The sequence below is a fragment of the Phacochoerus africanus genome, chromosome 15 (genome assembly GCF_016906955.1).
Source record: "Phacochoerus africanus isolate WHEZ1 chromosome 15, ROS_Pafr_v1, whole genome shotgun sequence".
Lineage (NCBI taxonomy): Eukaryota > Metazoa > Chordata > Mammalia > Artiodactyla > Suidae > Phacochoerus > Phacochoerus africanus.
In genome coordinates this window covers 64,522,234-64,539,448 of record NC_062558.1, presented here as the reverse complement: position 1 = coordinate 64,539,448, position 17,215 = coordinate 64,522,234, and the positions used below count along the sequence as shown (strand labels likewise).

The window sequence follows — 17,215 nt, the reverse complement described above, 5'->3', positions numbered from 1 at the left end:
GTATATTTATGCACTGCAAGACAATAGTCATGTTTGCAATATTAAGTTTATCCCCACTCAAAACCAAGCTATTTATTTCCTGATCTTAAAAAAAAAAAAAAAAAAAAAAAAAACTTTTGGGAAAATGTTCATCTACTCAGTAAATACTTTCTCTTTTCTCTGGATACCTAGACCAATTTTAGCTTATCACTGTTTTCAGTTGCTATATTTAAAATGTGAATTGTTCCCCAGATTAAATATTTTAGGACTCATGCCAATACCTCCTACGTAATAAGGATCTGTAGGCATGGAGCCCTGACATCCTTGTTCTGATTCATAACATACTAAATAAATGGAAAAATCCCAAACATTTGACGTGTTTTATGTAAGCCACCACCTAAAATGCCAGAAGTAACTGCTGTATATTTCCTAAATGATAGGGAGCAGTGTCATAGTCTTACAAGGTACATTTCTAAGGGACTCTGCAATTTGCTGTCATCACTGTTGTTTAGCCAAACTGTGCAGCAACCTGGTGTTTGCTTTGTAAACATAGGGGCCCAAAGGCTCCCAAATTTTGGCTACAAAGTTCTACACCATTGGGTCTCTGAACAGTTTCATTTGATGTCTAAAAAGACAGAGTTGCCTGTTGTTCTTAGCCCTCTTTGTGAGGCGAGGTTAACACTGTTGAATTGGACTATTGTGTTCCACAGCATCCGGGGGGGCTGTGTGGGGAGAGTAACAACGTGGATAGTAGTTTGGGGATGGGGAGGTTGACCAATTGACTTTGAAGATCCCATTTGTCTTGGGCGTCTGGCAGAAAAGAGTCTTCAGCCAAGTCTTTGTACAAGTTCAAACCATAAAACTGCAGATGAATTCATCCTTGTTCTTGTACCATGAGGTAGTGAGAAGAACATTAAATCCAGGAGTAGCAAATTCTATTTTCAGCAGTTTTCTAACTAGTTAAGCAAATCAAGCCTGTCTTTGCTTCAGTTTCCTCTTTGTAGAGATGATGTGGTGATTTCCCTTGACCTCAGAAAATGAAACATGTATAAAAAATCACAACAGCAGACAAAAGACCAAAAAAAAAAAAAAATGGAGATTCCGTCGTGGTGCAGCAGAAATGAATCCGACTAGGAACCATGAGGTTGTGGGTTCAATCCCTGGCCTCGCTCGGTGGGTTAAGGATCCGGCATTGCTGTGAGCTGTGGTGTAGGTCACAGACACACCTCAGATCTGGTGTTGCTGTGGCTCTGGTGTAGGCTGGCAGCAACATCTCCAATTAGACCCCTAGCTTGGGAAACCTCCAGATGCCACGAGTGTGGCCCTAAAAAGACAAAAAAAAAAAAAAAACACACAATGGCAACAGAAATATACCTTTGTTGTTGTTAATACAAAGCAAGCAATTTCTTAAAACTAAGCTTTAATCTTCTGTGCATTAAATCTTTGCTTACCAGTGTACTAGTTCAGAGCTATGTTTCCTGAGATTCTGAGATTTAGTTAATGTTGCTGAGGTGTATCAAGGGCGTGTACTTAAATGATACATACACACACTGGAACACAATCGTAATGAAGACATGATGAGGTACATGTCAACTGATCTTTCCTGGGATGGAAGAGCCTGCTCCTTTAAGACAGCTGCTTCCTGATTATGCCTCAAATCTTTTATGGGCAGCCTCACTCATGGGAGAGCACAAGTGAATTTTGTAAAAGACAAGTTCATATGGGACATAATTGAGACATGAACTAGTTGAAGCATTGCAAGAAAAGAGGAAGGGACGGCTAATGAGGAAGTTGATGACTCTAATGGCACCACATTTTTTTCCTTTGGCTCTCGACTTCTGCCTAACAAATGAAAAAAGACATTCCATTGTATGTTTGGAGAGCCTATGATCTACAAAATATACACGTTGCAAAACCAATGGGAATGGCTATTTTATGCAATCTTCAATTACATTTGTTTTAAGTCGATGGAAATAAAAATCCCTGAAATTGAGGTGATGAAAATTTCTGAAAAGAATAAATCTTCCTTATAGTAATATTCCATCTTTGTGGATGAAGATAGAAAAAAAAAAAAACTAGAAAATTCTGCAGGGCTGTTGTATGTTCTGAATTGCTCAATGCTGAGAGCCTTGAAGATAGACTTGTTTTTTCCAAACAACGTGTTACCATTTCTCTAGTGCCTCTTTGTCCCAAGAGATAATCAGAAACATGTCCAAACACAATGGAGATATCAAACAAGCCTGGTAATGAATATACCTGCAAAACATACTTTTCAGAACTAATTTCTCCATCTGTGGCTCTTTTCCACGCTGCCTTATTTATCTGGATCTTTATGTTTCAGAATAACCAAAGATAAATATTTTAAGACTCCGAAGGTTAACATGTCCCTGTTGTATAATAACTTCACTCTGATGGAAGTAAAGACTAACTCGGCTTGTCCTTGAATGAAGTGAGGAGTTCCTTTTGTTTGCACTGAAAAATTCAAAATATTTTGGATAAAGACCTACATGTTTTGTGTGAGGTACCCTGGCTACAATAGAACTTGCATGAGCACTTTTCCATTTTGGCTCATTTGGGAAATAAACCACTTATTTACCACTGGTGGTAAGAATGTTCTGACATTGTCCATTATCAGGGAGCTTTTAAGGGAGGTGGGACCTTACCTGTCATTAGGTAAATCATTCTAGTCTATCAATTCCTAAGATCATTTACCCTTTCTACCTAACACGTAATGGTGTTAGGACATTATCAGTGTCTACAGCACCTTAAGAGAACTCACGGCTTCTACAGTGTGAGGAAAGTTGTTTAAATGAAAGTTGCTTTTTTCGTTTTGGTTTTTTTTGCCCATGCTCACGGCATGTGGAAGTTCCCAGGCCAGGGAATCGAACTCGCACCATAGCAGTGACCCAAGCCTCTGTGGTGATGATGCTGGATCCTTAACTCGCTGAGCCACTAGAGAACTCCTAAATGAAAATTTTTAAGTCAAAATGATTTGAAATTCTGCCCCAGGCTAGTACAAATGAAGACAAAAGATTATTATATTGACCTCAGGTTGTCAAGTCACACCAAACCCTCCTCCCCAGTGTGTATGCTCTTATATCCCTCAAGAGGCCACTTTAAAATCTTCTTTGGAATTTCCTGGTGGCCTAGCAGTTAAGGACCTGTTGTTATTACTGCTGTGGTGTGGGTTCAATCCCTGACTCATTAACTCTCATGTGTTATGGGTGCAGCCAAAAAAATTAAAAATGATAAAAGAATAATTCGAATATTTATTTTTAAAAAACAATTACTTTGTGTTCTCAGAAAATTTCAGGCAAACTCAAATAAATTCTGTTTTGCAGCCAAATAGAATCAACCTTAGATTGAAGAATTTTGAAAATACCCACCCACACCCAGTACTGATACCTGATTTATTTTTTCTATGAGCAGCATCTTTCTTCTTCCCATTTATTTTTATTTCTAATCGGCCTCTAGGAGCATTTTCAGGGCTCTGAATTCTGGGTGAGAAAAGGTATCGTTAAGGGGCCTGGATTCTCAGTCTTCCTTTTGACATAAACCAGATCACAAGACAGACTTGATGAGAATGGTTTTATCGGCATGGCAAGGTAAATCTCTAAAACCACTGCTTTATAAAAACAAAAGTCTGCCAGCACCGGATTTATTTTTTTAAACTGATTCCCAATCCCCTCTCCATAACGGGTAAGGATGGGAATGTTGTTTTTGCCTTTCAGTTTCAGAGGGGCTACTGTGTACAGATGCCCTGGCAGGTTTGAAATGTGCAACAGCAGGGACCTCCCTGGCAAAGGTCCCAGGGAAAAGATGGTGACCGTGCCTAACATGTGTTCAGGGACAGTGACCTCATTTTCAGGGATGAACTGAGGTTACTTCCAAGCAAAACCCTTAACAAACATAGGCAGTCTTGTAGCAATGGGGAGGAATCTACGGAGTCAGCCCCTTGTACTTGGGTGGTTTTGATGGCAACGATTACAAACGTGGATAGCCTTTAGAAGCATTTTCCTCACTGCTGAAGCCCTAGCCCGCCTTCCCTTCCCCCCTCCTCTCCCTCTACCCCTTTATGAATGGAAAATGCTGGTTTATTTCCAACAACTCGGTAGCAATTAAATAAAAAAGCGTGAAATCTTAATAACCATGGATCTTCTCTAAATAAAAACATTCAAGTTCTTTCAGACACTTGCCATGCAAAAGACATACACACCCCTACACCTGCATGCACACAAATTTCCTTTTATTTTAGATCTCTATACCCCACCTCCAAACTCATGCCTAAAAGATATCTCTTTGCTGACATAAAAATCTAATAGTCCTTTGGGGGCAAAAAAAGAAAAACCAGTCTCCCAAAGGTCTGAGGTTTTTTATTGACAGGTGGCAGATTGTTGCCTGAATGTCATGGTTATTTTAAGTTGCACAATTGCTCACATTCTTTTGAAATTGGTCAGAAATTAGATCACTGTGTAAAATATCTATAAAGTCTCAGCACATAATATCTCACTTTAAAGTAGCTGGAATCTTCGAACGGGCTCTCTGAATGGCCATGTCCCAGGGTATAAGCAGTGATTCTGCTCTAGTCTAGTGGCGGGGCGGGGGTGCTTGGACAGCTCCATGGTCCCACGTTTGACCTCAAAGCCTTGAACTCAGAGGAGTGTGATTCCCAAGTCACTTGACTTGTTTCTATTGAAAATTGTTCTATTCCAGATAAATACACCAGTTTGGGATTTTGAGAAAGTTGAGGTCCATGTATATTTTAAAATTGTAATTGTCATTGAAATCAGCAATTAAGGAGCAGTGCCATTGAGGATTTAAGGTTTTTGATAAGCAGACCTCCCAACTGTGTAAGTCCCCCCCACCCCCGATTGAGAATACTTTGAAAATCTGTATTATTTTATCCATCAATAATTATTGCTCAATGCTACCAAGAAAAGCTGCCCATCTTTGATTTCTGGCTGTAAACATTCCATATATTATTTGTTTGTTTGGCCATACCCACAGCATATGGAAGTTCTTGGGCCAGGGATTGAATCTGAGCCACAGCTGCAACCTACACAGCTGAGGCAACAGCAGATCCTTTAACCCACTGCCCCGGGCCAGGGATTGAACCTGTACCTCTGCAGCCACCTGAGCTGCTATAGTAGGATTCTTAACCCCCTGTGCCATAGTAGGAACTCTCTGTATATGTTTGTTTTAAAGTGGGAGTGGGGGAAGAAGAGTAAGAGAAAGGGGAGGGAGCAGTGAATATCAAAGCCAAAATTTACAAATCTAGCATTAAGAATTGAATCCTCTCTTACCTAAAATTAAATCATTCAGCGGACGTTCAGAATGTCTCTCACAGCACTCCTTTCTTTTCCAAGCCACCTGCTATCCCTCCCAAACTCCATATCACATAGAGCTCTATTTTTCCACAACTTAGTTCAGTAGGGCTCACTTCTGGTTGCATATGAGAATCACTGAGTTTATCAAAATGTCCCATCTCAGACCAGTTGAGTCTCTGTCTGGGAACCGAGTGGGTTGGTTGTTGTTTTTTAATCTTCCCCTGGGATCCTTGAAGCATAGCGAATTGACAACCATTGACCTACAGATCTCTTTTGTCCTTATTTTCTCTCACACGCTCATCTGCCATCAGTTAAGTCGGGCTAAAGTATAGATTTAATGACATCTTTTTATGCCTCAAAACTTTTCACTGTCTCTTGGTCTCTTTAGGGTGAAGTTAAATCAGATTTATCTGCCCTTCCAAACCTTCTGTGTGCCTCTGCTTGACCTTTTCCCCAGAGGACTCTCCTTTTCAGGAGAGATGGTCTGTTTACCATCCCCTCCAAGCTTCCCAGTTCTGTATCTCTAGCCACTTCTCCCTCCTTCTTGTCTCCAACCTCCAAGTTCCCTGTTGAAGTTCTGCCTCCTCCTCTTAGTTCTTTTTCCAGCTATAGGCAGGATGTAGAAATGGCCTTTCTCAGTGAACTTCTATGCACTTCATCATTGGCTGCAGGTTCTTCTACTATGAATTATCATTCCATGTGCTGCCTTTAGTCTGTATAGATAGATTATAAGATCGCCAAAAGCAATAACCGCATCATCAAGGTAGAGGCTGAGCAGACATTACTCTATCACTGCTGGATATTAACTCTTTTATTGAATATGGAGTCTTTTTTTTTTAGATTTTTCCATAAATGTGCTTTATGTTTTTGAAATTTTTTTTTCTTTTTTTATAAATGATGTTTGTTTTTTCCGTTATAATTATTTTACAGTGTTCTGTCACTTTCCACTGTTCAGCAAAGTGACCCAGTCACACAAATATATAGATTCTATTTCTCACATTATTTTCCATCATGTTCCATCATAAGTGACTAGATATGGTTCCCTGTGCTACACAACAGGATCTCATTGCTTCTCCACTCCAAACACAATAGTTTGCATCTATTAATTCCAGATTTGCAGTCCATCCCACTCCCTCCCTGGAATTTTTTTCTGAATTTTTTTTATTAAAGTCTGGTTGATTTACCATGTAGTGCCAATTTCTGCTGAACAGCAGAGTGAATCAGTCATACATGTATGTACATTCTTTTTTATTTAATATCGTCTATCCCAGGATATTACGTATAGTTCCCTGCACTACACAGTAGGACCTTACTTTCTAGCCATTCTAAATGTAATAGTTAGCATCCATTAACTCCAAACTTCCAGTCCATCCCACTCCCCTTCCCCCTCCCCACTGGCAACCACAAGTCTTGAATTCTATTATTTGGCTGTACTTACAGCATGCAGAAGTTCCAGGGCCAGGGATCAAACCCATGCCACAGCAGTGACCACGCTGGACCATTAACCCCCTGAGCCACTAGGGAAGTCCTGAATATGAACTCTTAATCCTGGTAATGTAATAAACCATGTATCCTCCTCTTTGAAGATTTGTTTTAATTTAATATTTACAAAAGATATTTATGACTGTAAGACCCAGATTTGTGATTTCACTTTCAGCACAACCTCACAGTGGAGTAAAGAACATGGATTTAAGAAAACATATTGAGGAGTTCCCATCATGGCGCAACAGAAACAAATCTAACTAGGAAACATGAAGTTGCAGGTTCGATCCCCAGCCTCGCTCAGTGGGTTGGGGATCCAGCGTTGCTGTGAGCTGTGGTATGGGTCGTGGATGTAGCTGGGATCCCACGTTGCTGTGGCTGTGGTGTAGGCAAGGGGGTATAGCTCCAATTCAACCCCTAGCCTGGGAACCTCCATATGCCATGGGTGCAGCCCTAAAAAGCAAAGGAAAAAAAAAAAGAAAAGAAAACATATTGATTTATTTCCCTGCTATGTCTGCTTAGATACAGGAGTATGGCCATTCACATTTAAATGAGCACATCCGATAGGAGAAGTCCGGGATACTGATGCTCTTCAAGGGCTGTATTTTCTGATGTGTAACCAGAAACCAGGCAGTGTGGTCTGTTGGCTCTGGCCCGTAGATAAGAGATTATTACTTACAGAGATTTTTATTGAAAGAAACTTTATTAGAGATGTCTTAGAATCTTCTTGAAAGGTAGAAACCATGGTGAATAGAAGACCTTTTATACACCCAAATTTATATCTGTAGTTCTTTGGTTAATTTGTTAAAAATGATTAGCAGCCAGGAATGATAAAAAGTCTACATATTTGTTAAACATTTGACTTTCCTCAAGCCAGATAAGCATGCATTTTTAAAATGTAGAATGTGAGGAGGACTTCTCTCTGAGCATGGATCCGCTGACTGGATTTCATGCAGTGCTTTTTCTGCAAGTCTCAGATTCAGTATCTTTAAAGGAAAGCTAGAAACTGAAGTCGTCTATGAAGTAATCTATTTCTGAATTGTTCTGATTTTTATGTTCCTCCCTTACAGTCATCCCATCCCTATCTGACTCAGCAGCAACATTTTTAGGAACGTCTTTCTAATAAGTCTTTCCAAAGCACTGAATTTAATTTTCATAAAAATGCTCTTTCTGAGTTCCCTGGTAGCGTGGCAGGTTAAGGACCCAATCACTGCAAAGGCTCAGGGTTTCTGCTCTGGCACAAGTTCCATCCCTGGCCCAGGAACTTCTTCATACTACAGGTATTGCCAAAAAAAAAAAAATTCTTTCTCTATATATTGTTTCACAGTTTAAATAATACTAATTAAGTTAAATAATTTTAACAACCAGAATAACTGGCATAAACATATTAGAGGAAAAAAAAACCCAGTTGACTATTAGTAGGAGGCAGAAGGTATGGGAATCCTAGGAAAGGTGACTATATTTGGGCATCAGTTTTGCTGGACCAAAGGAATGGTGACTGGGGAGCTTGGTTCAAAGAATGGTGGCCACATTCCCGTGGTCCAACCCTGAGATGTGACATCACACAGACCTGAATTGTTTTGTTTTGTTTTGTTTTGTTTTTTCTCATTTTAAGGCTGCACCCACAGCATATGGAAGTTCCTAGGCTGGGGTCATATCAGAGCTGCAGCTGCCTGCCTACGCCACGGCCACAGCAATGCAGAATGTGAGCTACATCTGCAAACTACACCAGAACTCATGGCAATGCCAGATCCCTAACCCACTGAGTGAGGCCAGGGATCAAACCTGCATCCTCATGGATACTAGTCAGGTTTGTTACCATTGAGCCACAATGGGAACTCCACAGACCTTGTTTTAATCCCATTTGGCTCTGGAAGTTTATGCAGCTCCTTGAGCCTCCATCTTGCCATTGAAAACACACAAATATCAAATGCTGAGGATTGTGAAAGAAGTTCCCGCATGAACAGGACCTAGTGGAGAGCTTGCCTCTCTGATGACTCTAATTAAATGTTGCTGCTGTTTCTTTCCTTCTTCACTTAGCGAATCTAAGTTCCTTTTTTCCTCTTTGATATCATCTGGAACAGTAAACCAAGGAGGGCATTAGACAGGAGAGATTAAGGCCAGAGCTCTAAAGCTACGGAAGATGTGAGTTCTAACCCTGGCTCTGCTGGTTTCTAGAAGAATGCCCTTTGGGCAAGTTGCCTAACCTGACTTTTCTACTCTGTAAAATGTGGATGATAATGGCACCGACTTCACAGACCTGTGAGAATGAATATGGGATAATCCATGAACATGCCTCATGTATTATAAGTGCTCGATGCTTGTTAGTTATGTTATATTATTAGATATCAGGACACTTAACTGCCTTAGGATTCATTAGGCACAACAGAATGCAGACTTTACTATGTATTCTTTCTTTTTAAAAAATTTTCTTTTATTAAGTATAGCTGATTTACAATATTGTGTTAGTTTCTGGAGTACAGCAGAGTGATTCGGTTATACATAAGTATACATGTTCTTTTCCATTGTGGTTTATTACAGGATATTGAATCTAGTTCCCTGCGCTCTCTAGTCAGACTTTGCTGTTTACCCATTCTATATACAATAGTTTGCATCTGCTAAGTCCAAACTCCCAGTCCATCCCTCTCCTACCTCTCCCCCCTCTTGGCAACCACACGTCTCTTCTCTATGTCTGTGATTCTGTTTCTGTTTCATAGATAGGCTCATTTGTGTCATATTTTGGATTCCACATGTCAGTGATATCATATGGTGTTTGTCTTTCTCTTTGACAGTTACTGTTAAAACAAAAACCTTGCTCCAAAGGTGATCCCAGCAGGTGTATTACAAACTAGGCCCTATGCTCAAAGTGAATGAGGAAACCAGAATAACTGAGATCCCCTCCTTTATCTTCTCTTGAATTTCAGAACTTGTCATTCTGTCATTAGACTGTACTTCCTTTAGTGAAATGAAGAGACTGGAGAGCATATGAAACAGACTTCTTTTGTTCTCCGTTAAGTTGATGTAGGTTTCTGTTTCTCAAGGAATAGTTAGAGTCCTACACTATGCAAGAGATCATTATATCTTCATTAAGCATCCACTGAGAGTCTGTCATGCAGAACTCAGCCCTGAGCAGGACGGGGACCTGCCCTACAGGAGATGATAGTCTATCTTGATGGGGTAGCTGGCATCCAAGCTGAATGGACCAAGTGTATTAGGAGTCTGGAAAGAGAAGGGGTCATGTCTGGTGTTTATCAGGGAAAATAACAAAGATGCAGTGGCATCTGAGCCAGACCTAGGATTTACTCTGTGGCTCTCTTGGCAGGGGAAGGGGAGCGAGGGGTGGTAGTGAGCATGACCCTCAAAGGGATGTCCTGGGTAGAGTCAAGGGCCAGGAAGTCATGGGGCCTATTGAGAAACCATAAGCCTTTGTAAGCTGTTTAGACTGCCTTCAAGGTCCGTATTTGTGGCACTGGTTCAGAAGCCATGCCAAAGAAATTGATTGAACGCTATGGTTTAAAAATCAGACACATTTTTACAAATGAAGCATGTCATCCAACATTAATAGATAAAGCAGATTAAAAAAAATCTATTTGGGGTGCAGCAGCTTAAGGATCTGGCATGTCACTGCAGTGGTTTGGGTTGTTGCTGTTCAATCCGTGGCCCAGAACTTCCACGTGCTGCGGGCATGGCCAAAAAAAAAGAAAAAAGAAAAAAAAAAGTAAATCTACTTGGGCTGACACTGAAAATAAGCATATAGAACTCTGCTTACTCAGTCTTATTCTTGGTCTCTGTTTTTTAACCCTGGGACTCCACCGAACCTTTAGTGCTGAGGAAAGAGCCTGGGATTATTATCAAGCAAGTATGGTCTTCAGTTCTTGCTGCCTGCCTACTTATTAGCTGTGTGACCTTGGGCAAGTCACTTAACTTTTGTGAAACTCAGTTTTTCGAATCTGTAATAAAGATTCCGTTGGGTTTTGTTTGTTTGTTTATTTGTTTGTTTGTTTTTTAGGGCTGTACCCTCAGCATATGTAAGTTCCCAGGCTAGGGGTCTAACCAGAGCTGCAGCAACCCGCCTATACCACAGCCACAGCAATGCTAGATCTGAGCCACATCTGCGACCTATACCACAGTTCGTGGCAACACCGGATCCTTAATCCACTTTAGCGAGGTCAGAGGTTGAACCTGAATCCTCATGAATGCTAGTCAGATTCATTTCGGCTGAGCCATGATGGGGATTCCTGGAGATTCCTAAATTGATTGAACTGTTAGGAAATAAATAATATGGAGCTCCTGACGTGGCACAATGAAATCACTGGCGTCTTGGGAGCACTGGAATGCCAGTTCGATCCCCGGCCCAGCACAGTGGATTAAGGATCTGGCATTGCCACAGTTTTGGCTTAGGTTGCAGCTGCAGCTCATGTCTGATCCCTGGCCTGGGAGCTCATATGCCACAGGGTGGCCAAAAATGGAAAAAAAAAATAGTTATGCCTGTATAATAATAACATATTATTATATATTATCGTTATTAAGTATTATGTATTACAGCAGGTCATCCTTGATGTGCTGTAGGCCCTTATTCATATGCAGCTATCATCCTTGTCATGATTTTCTCAGAGTTTTCGGTGGCTCCTCATAAGCTCCTGAAGAGTGTTCAGTGACACTGTGCTGACTACAACTTCCTGGAGGTGTTTAGAATGAGCTGGGCATCACATGGCTAGAGACCGAACTGGGCAAGTAGTAGGGTGAATTTTAAGAAAAAGAAGGCAGAGTTCCCATTGTGGCTCACTGGGTTAAGAACACAATATATGTCCATGAGGATGCAGGTTCAATCCCTGGCCTCGCTCAGTGGGTTAAGGATCCAGCATTGACCCAAGCTGTGGCATTGGTTGCAGATGCGCCTCAGATCCAGTGTTGCTGTGGCTGTGGTGTAGGCCTGCAGCTGTAGCTCCGATTCAACCCCTAGCCTGGGAACTTCTTTATGCTGAAGGTGAGGCTTTAAAAAGAAAAAAAATTTTTTTAATTAAATTAAAAATTAAAAGTTTATTTTTAGCTAAGTGTATTTCTAGCTGTAAGAAAAGCAGAGGTGTTGGGATAATGACAAAAATAAGTCTTTTGAAGTGCACTTGTGAACTAGCACAAAGGTAAGGGATCTGTAGAGGTGAAAAATGATCTGACCTTAAGGACCCCTTCCACTTGGCTGCATAGGCACAGGGCACAGGAGACAAAGCCTGGAATGTGACCATGGTAGATAGTCTAATGAGAGGCATTCCAGTAAGCCAGGCCCCAGAGTGTGTAGCTCCCTGTATAAGGAGTGGCTTGCAAATAACCCAACTACATAGAAGAATACAGTAAAAACATGCCTGTCTAGGAGTTCCCATTGTGGTGCAGTGGAAGCGAATCTGACTAGTGTCCATGAGGATACAGGTTCCATCCTTGGCCTCTCTCAGATGTTGTCGTGAGCTGTGGTGTAGGTCGCAGACGCAGCTCAGATCTGGCATTGCTGTGGCTGTGGCGTAGGCCAGCAGCCGTGGCTCCGATTTGACCCCTAGCCTGGGAAATTTCATATGCTGTGAGTGAAGCTCTAAAAAGCAAAATAATAATAGTAATCTTGGGTTGATAGTGCCTCCAGGCAATTCACTGAAGTAATCTTAAATTTCCTCTTTGGAAGAAGGCATCGTTAACCCAGACCCAAAGGAATTCTCAGTGATTAAAAATGTAAGGAATATGAGCTCATAATCAGTAGTCACAAATTGGAGAAAGTATAAATTGGTACAGTCACTTTGAAAAACGGGTAACTAGTAAAGTTGAATAGGCACATACCCAGTGACCCACCACATATGATGCTAGGTATATACCTTAAAAGAGCTTGCCTGTGTGCACTAGGTCTAGTGCCAAAATGTTCGTGGCAGCACCGTTCATAGTGGACCGAAACGAGACACAGCACAGTCATCAACTCCACAGTGGAAAGACGTGTTATTACCACATAATGAAATCTTCTGCACTTTCATCTTCCAAATTCTTCCTTCAGATTTTCATCATCTCAGGGGAAAAGAAATGCTGACCACCTTGTTTATATTCACTCTGTACCAACTAACTCAATATTCATGGCTCTTTTACTTTTTAAAATTTTTTTGTGTTTCACACTGTATTTTCTAAAGATTTTTTTATTATAATTGATTTACAATGTTCTGTCAATTTCTGCTGTACAGCAAATTGACCCAGTCATTATACATGTATATATATATATACTTTTGATAGAATGCTCAGGATTGAAAAAAAAAACAGGCTGTGGCTGTGTTGAGTAACAGCTAGTTACTTGAGGAAATAACAGTTGAGAGATGCATCATGGTGGTATGGAGCCTAATAAAAAATATTATATACATATTTAACATTAGGGAAATAAACAACAATGTTACAGGTACTATAGGCAGAATGTGAAAGAAATGAAAAATGTGAAGAGTGCATTATTTCCCCTGCCCCTTAAGCAGCGCAGTTTGGAGAAGTGTAAGAGTGAGATGAAGGCATGCGAGTCTTAATTTGTACCTCATCTGCTTTGTTTGCCACCATACAGCCAGATGTTGGCTGACAATACAAAATTGATGTTCAGGATTTCCCACTGTGATACAAAGGGATCAGCAGCATCTCTGGAGCACTGGGATGCAGGTTCAATCTCCAGCCCAGCACGGTGGGTTAAGGATCCAGCATTTGCTACAGCTGTGGCGTAGGTTGAAACTGTGACTCAGATCTGATCCCTGGCCTGGGAACTTCATATGCCAAAGGCAGCCTAATAATAATAATAATAATAATAATAATTTAAAAATCAATGTTCATAAAATATCTGGAAAAAAGTTGTGGCTGCATCGCTTGCAGGTAGTTGAAAATAGAAGGAGGAACTTCTTGGTTCTTTTCCTGTGGGCTTTAATAACTGCACTTCGTAAGTGGTCGTGTTTCGCCAAGGCAGTCTTTATTTGCCTCTTCTTGCTCATTTTTTGTATTTTCCGCTCTTTTCCCCTCTATGCTTTTTCTTTGAAGTATAAGTAGTGGCTGAATGTTACATATTGATGCATTGAACGTGTCTGCATGTAATAGAGAGCTGGGAGGAGTGACAAAAATACGTTTTTGTCCCATCACTTCTTCCTAAAGTTCTCAAGTGATAAATTAGCAACCTCAGAGGATTATCTGATACCAGAGTTACTAGGTAAAACAGATATGGGAGAGGTATCCACTAGAGAATTCTTTTCATTGGAACAGGTGTACTTTTTTTTTTTTTTTCTTTTATGGCCGCACGCGAGGCATATGGTGTTCCTGGGCCAGGGTTGAAATCCAAGCCACAGTTAAAACTTACACTACAACTGCAGCGACACAGGATTCTTAATCCACTGTGCTGGGCCAGGGATCGAATCTCCATTCCAGTGCTCCAAAAACACTGTCAATCCCATTGCAACATAGCAGGAACTCCTAGAGCAGGTGTTTTAAAACATGAACCTACGAGCACCCATCCTGTGCTGCATGAAATAGTGGGCGAATGGTGTTGGCATTGGCAGATTTGATGTGTGTGTGTGCAGATTTGGTGCGCGTTTGCATATACGTGCAGATGTTAAAGGAAAGGGATTTATTTACAACTTCTGTTAGTCTCAAAAGAGTCTGAACTTCAAAGAGGTAGACAACTACTGAATTAGGAGCTTTGGTGTATATTGTCTGTATTTTGTTCTGCTGTGGAGTTTCCGGTGGGAACATTCTGAGAAAACATGAGAGAAAAATGAAAAGAATATAGAACTGCCAAACCTTTTCAGATCTGGAATCTCTTCAAAGGCTGTCCTGGAATTGTGACACCTCATTTTGAACTTCTTTAGGTGCTGTTTTTGTGTGCTCAGAGTCTGGGTTTGGGATGCTTACTTAACTCTGGGTTGTTATCTCCGGCAGTTGAAATATCCAGGCAGACTGATGTCATTTGTTCCACAGAACAGCATCAGAGCCCTTCTGGGCAAATTTACTGATAAGTCACCGAGCAGGCACAAAGAAGATGATATTTTATGGTACAATGAGCCATCCTTGCATAGCTAATTTATTTCTAACTGAACTGACAAACCAAACGAAAATTAACCTTCTCCAAGTACCAAACCCCTTTAGAGACTGGATTTTGTTTTTTGTTACATTCCTGGAAACTTTGATTTGTCCTTTGTCTGATTTGAAGCAATGCTATCCTCTTCCTCTTCCTTAACTCTCTGCTCTAATGAAATGATTTGCATGTCTGACTCAAATCTCGATTTTATTTTGGCCATACCTATGTGTGCTCCCAGGTACCCACCTCCTGGCCTCTTTTGTGACCTCTGCCTTCAGCTTTGTATCATAGCCTATTCTGTTTGTGGTTGTTATTGTAGTTGTTAATGAAGCCTCTTCTATTATCCCGGGAAATATTTTAATTAGTTGTTTCTCCAAAATTTACTTGTTTATTGATTCATTCATTCACAAAACATTTGGAAACACCTGCTACATGCCAGCGATGCTTCTTGTTATAGGGGAAACAGAGAGATGGATGTTGTACAATAGTCACTGCCTAGTGAAGGGTCAAGCCATATGGCAGTGCAAGCAGGCCAAAGATGGAAGCCTTTTCGATCCTACACTCTTTAAACAAATTGGCTTACTATTTCTTTAGAGCAGTGGTTCTCACCTGGGGAGGTTTTACCCCCTCACCCAGGGAAATTTGGCAATTTTGAGATGTTTTTAGCTGTCACAAATAGGAGATGCTACTGGTACTTGGTTGGTAGATGCCAAGGATGCTGGTAAATATTGACAATGAACAGGACTGTCCCCCACATCAAAGAATTATCTGGCTCAAAAGGCCAATATGCCAAGTTTAAGATGCCCTAATTTAGGGAGTTCCCGAGGTGGGGCAACAAAATGAATCCGACTAGTATCCATGAGGATGCAGGTTCGATCCCTTGCTTCACTCAGTGTTGCCATGAGCTGTGATGTAGGTTCCCACATTGCTATGGCTGTGATGTAGGCTGGCAGCTACAGCTCTGATTCGACCCTGGCCTGGGAATTTCTATATGCTGCGGGTGTGGCCCTAAAAAGCAAAAAGAAAAAAAAAATAAAGAAAAAAAGATGCCATAATCTAGAAGAAGCAACATTCCTTCATAGACAGACATACTGCTGGAAGAGACCACCAGGGGAGCGGTGCCCTTTCCTTTGAAATCCTGAGCAAGTCTACTTTTAACTAAATTGAATTGTCCACTCTCTTATCTGAATTGACCCACACCAGAACCAGAGATCCTTCTGAGGGATGCCATTTCCTTCATCTTGAGTACATTTCCAGGGTTGAATTAGCATTCCTCCATGATTGGCATCTTGCTGGCTTTCCACTTGTCTACCCCTTAATCTGCTTCTGCTTGTGCTTAAAGTGCTTATAGTTTAGGGAGGAGGAAGGACAGGTATATTCCCAAACAATGATGCTGGTTGATAAATACCAAGCGTGCTCAATGAGCCTTGTGAGCCCTGAGCAATTAAGCTCAGCTTGGGAGGTCTGAGAAGCCTTCATAGATGAGGTGCCGTGTGAATGAGAGTTTGAAGGAGGTGGTTGCCAAATGGGTGGAAGAAGACACTTTCTTCTTTGAAGCCATGCCCTTCATGATTGCTTTGATAACCAGTGATGAGATGTTTTTGGCAGCCCTTTCAAGAAAATCTCCTTCTGTGTCGTTTTACATGGAGCAAGACTCCTTTACACATTGTGCGGACCCACCTTTGCAGTCTTTCTTCTCATCACCTTCTTTCTCTTAAAAATTTCAAAGGTAGATGATTTCACATGTATAATTTGTAGGTCTCAGAGGTCAGCAATGGTTCAAAGGTGTAAGCATTCAATGAATGAATTACAGACTTGGCTTTCATTGTTTTCAAAATGTATATGTATTTATTTGTTTGCACCTGCTAATGTTACTAACAAAGTTTTCTGCAGGCTGTGGACTTAGTGAGTTTGAAAAATATATGGGAAGTACACTTTGCAAACGGTGTAGACCTTTATAAATGCTTTTCAAATACAGTCTGTATTCTGACATATGGCTGAAGCCTACATGAAAATGTAAGAGAATATCATTACTCACAAATTCTTATTAAACTAGAGTGGCAACATTAAATGTATTTGTGAAGCTATTAATTGAAAAATTGGCCATGATACTTAGATACAAAAAAATGGAATAGATGTTAATTTTTTTTAATTATATGTTTCAGGTGTAACATTATAGTTCAACATCTGTATAATTAAATTTCTGATAAAATAGAAGAATGAGGTTTATCACAAGGTAACTACCAGAAAGTGATAGGATTTTCTTAACTCTCCTGAAATCGTATGTTAATGTATTGTCCTTACATATGGTAGGTAATTAACTCTTTCAGTTCTGAATAAATTATAAATCGATTGAATCAGCTAT

At 40.6% G+C, this 17,215-nt stretch overlaps 1 protein-coding gene across 3 annotated transcripts in view; it reads left to right on the top strand.

Moving 5' to 3' along the window:
• Positions 1 to 17,215, top strand: part of ANK3 (ankyrin 3) — a 775,194-nt gene that overhangs the window by 497,039 nt on the left and 260,940 nt on the right. The window lies entirely within an intron of this gene.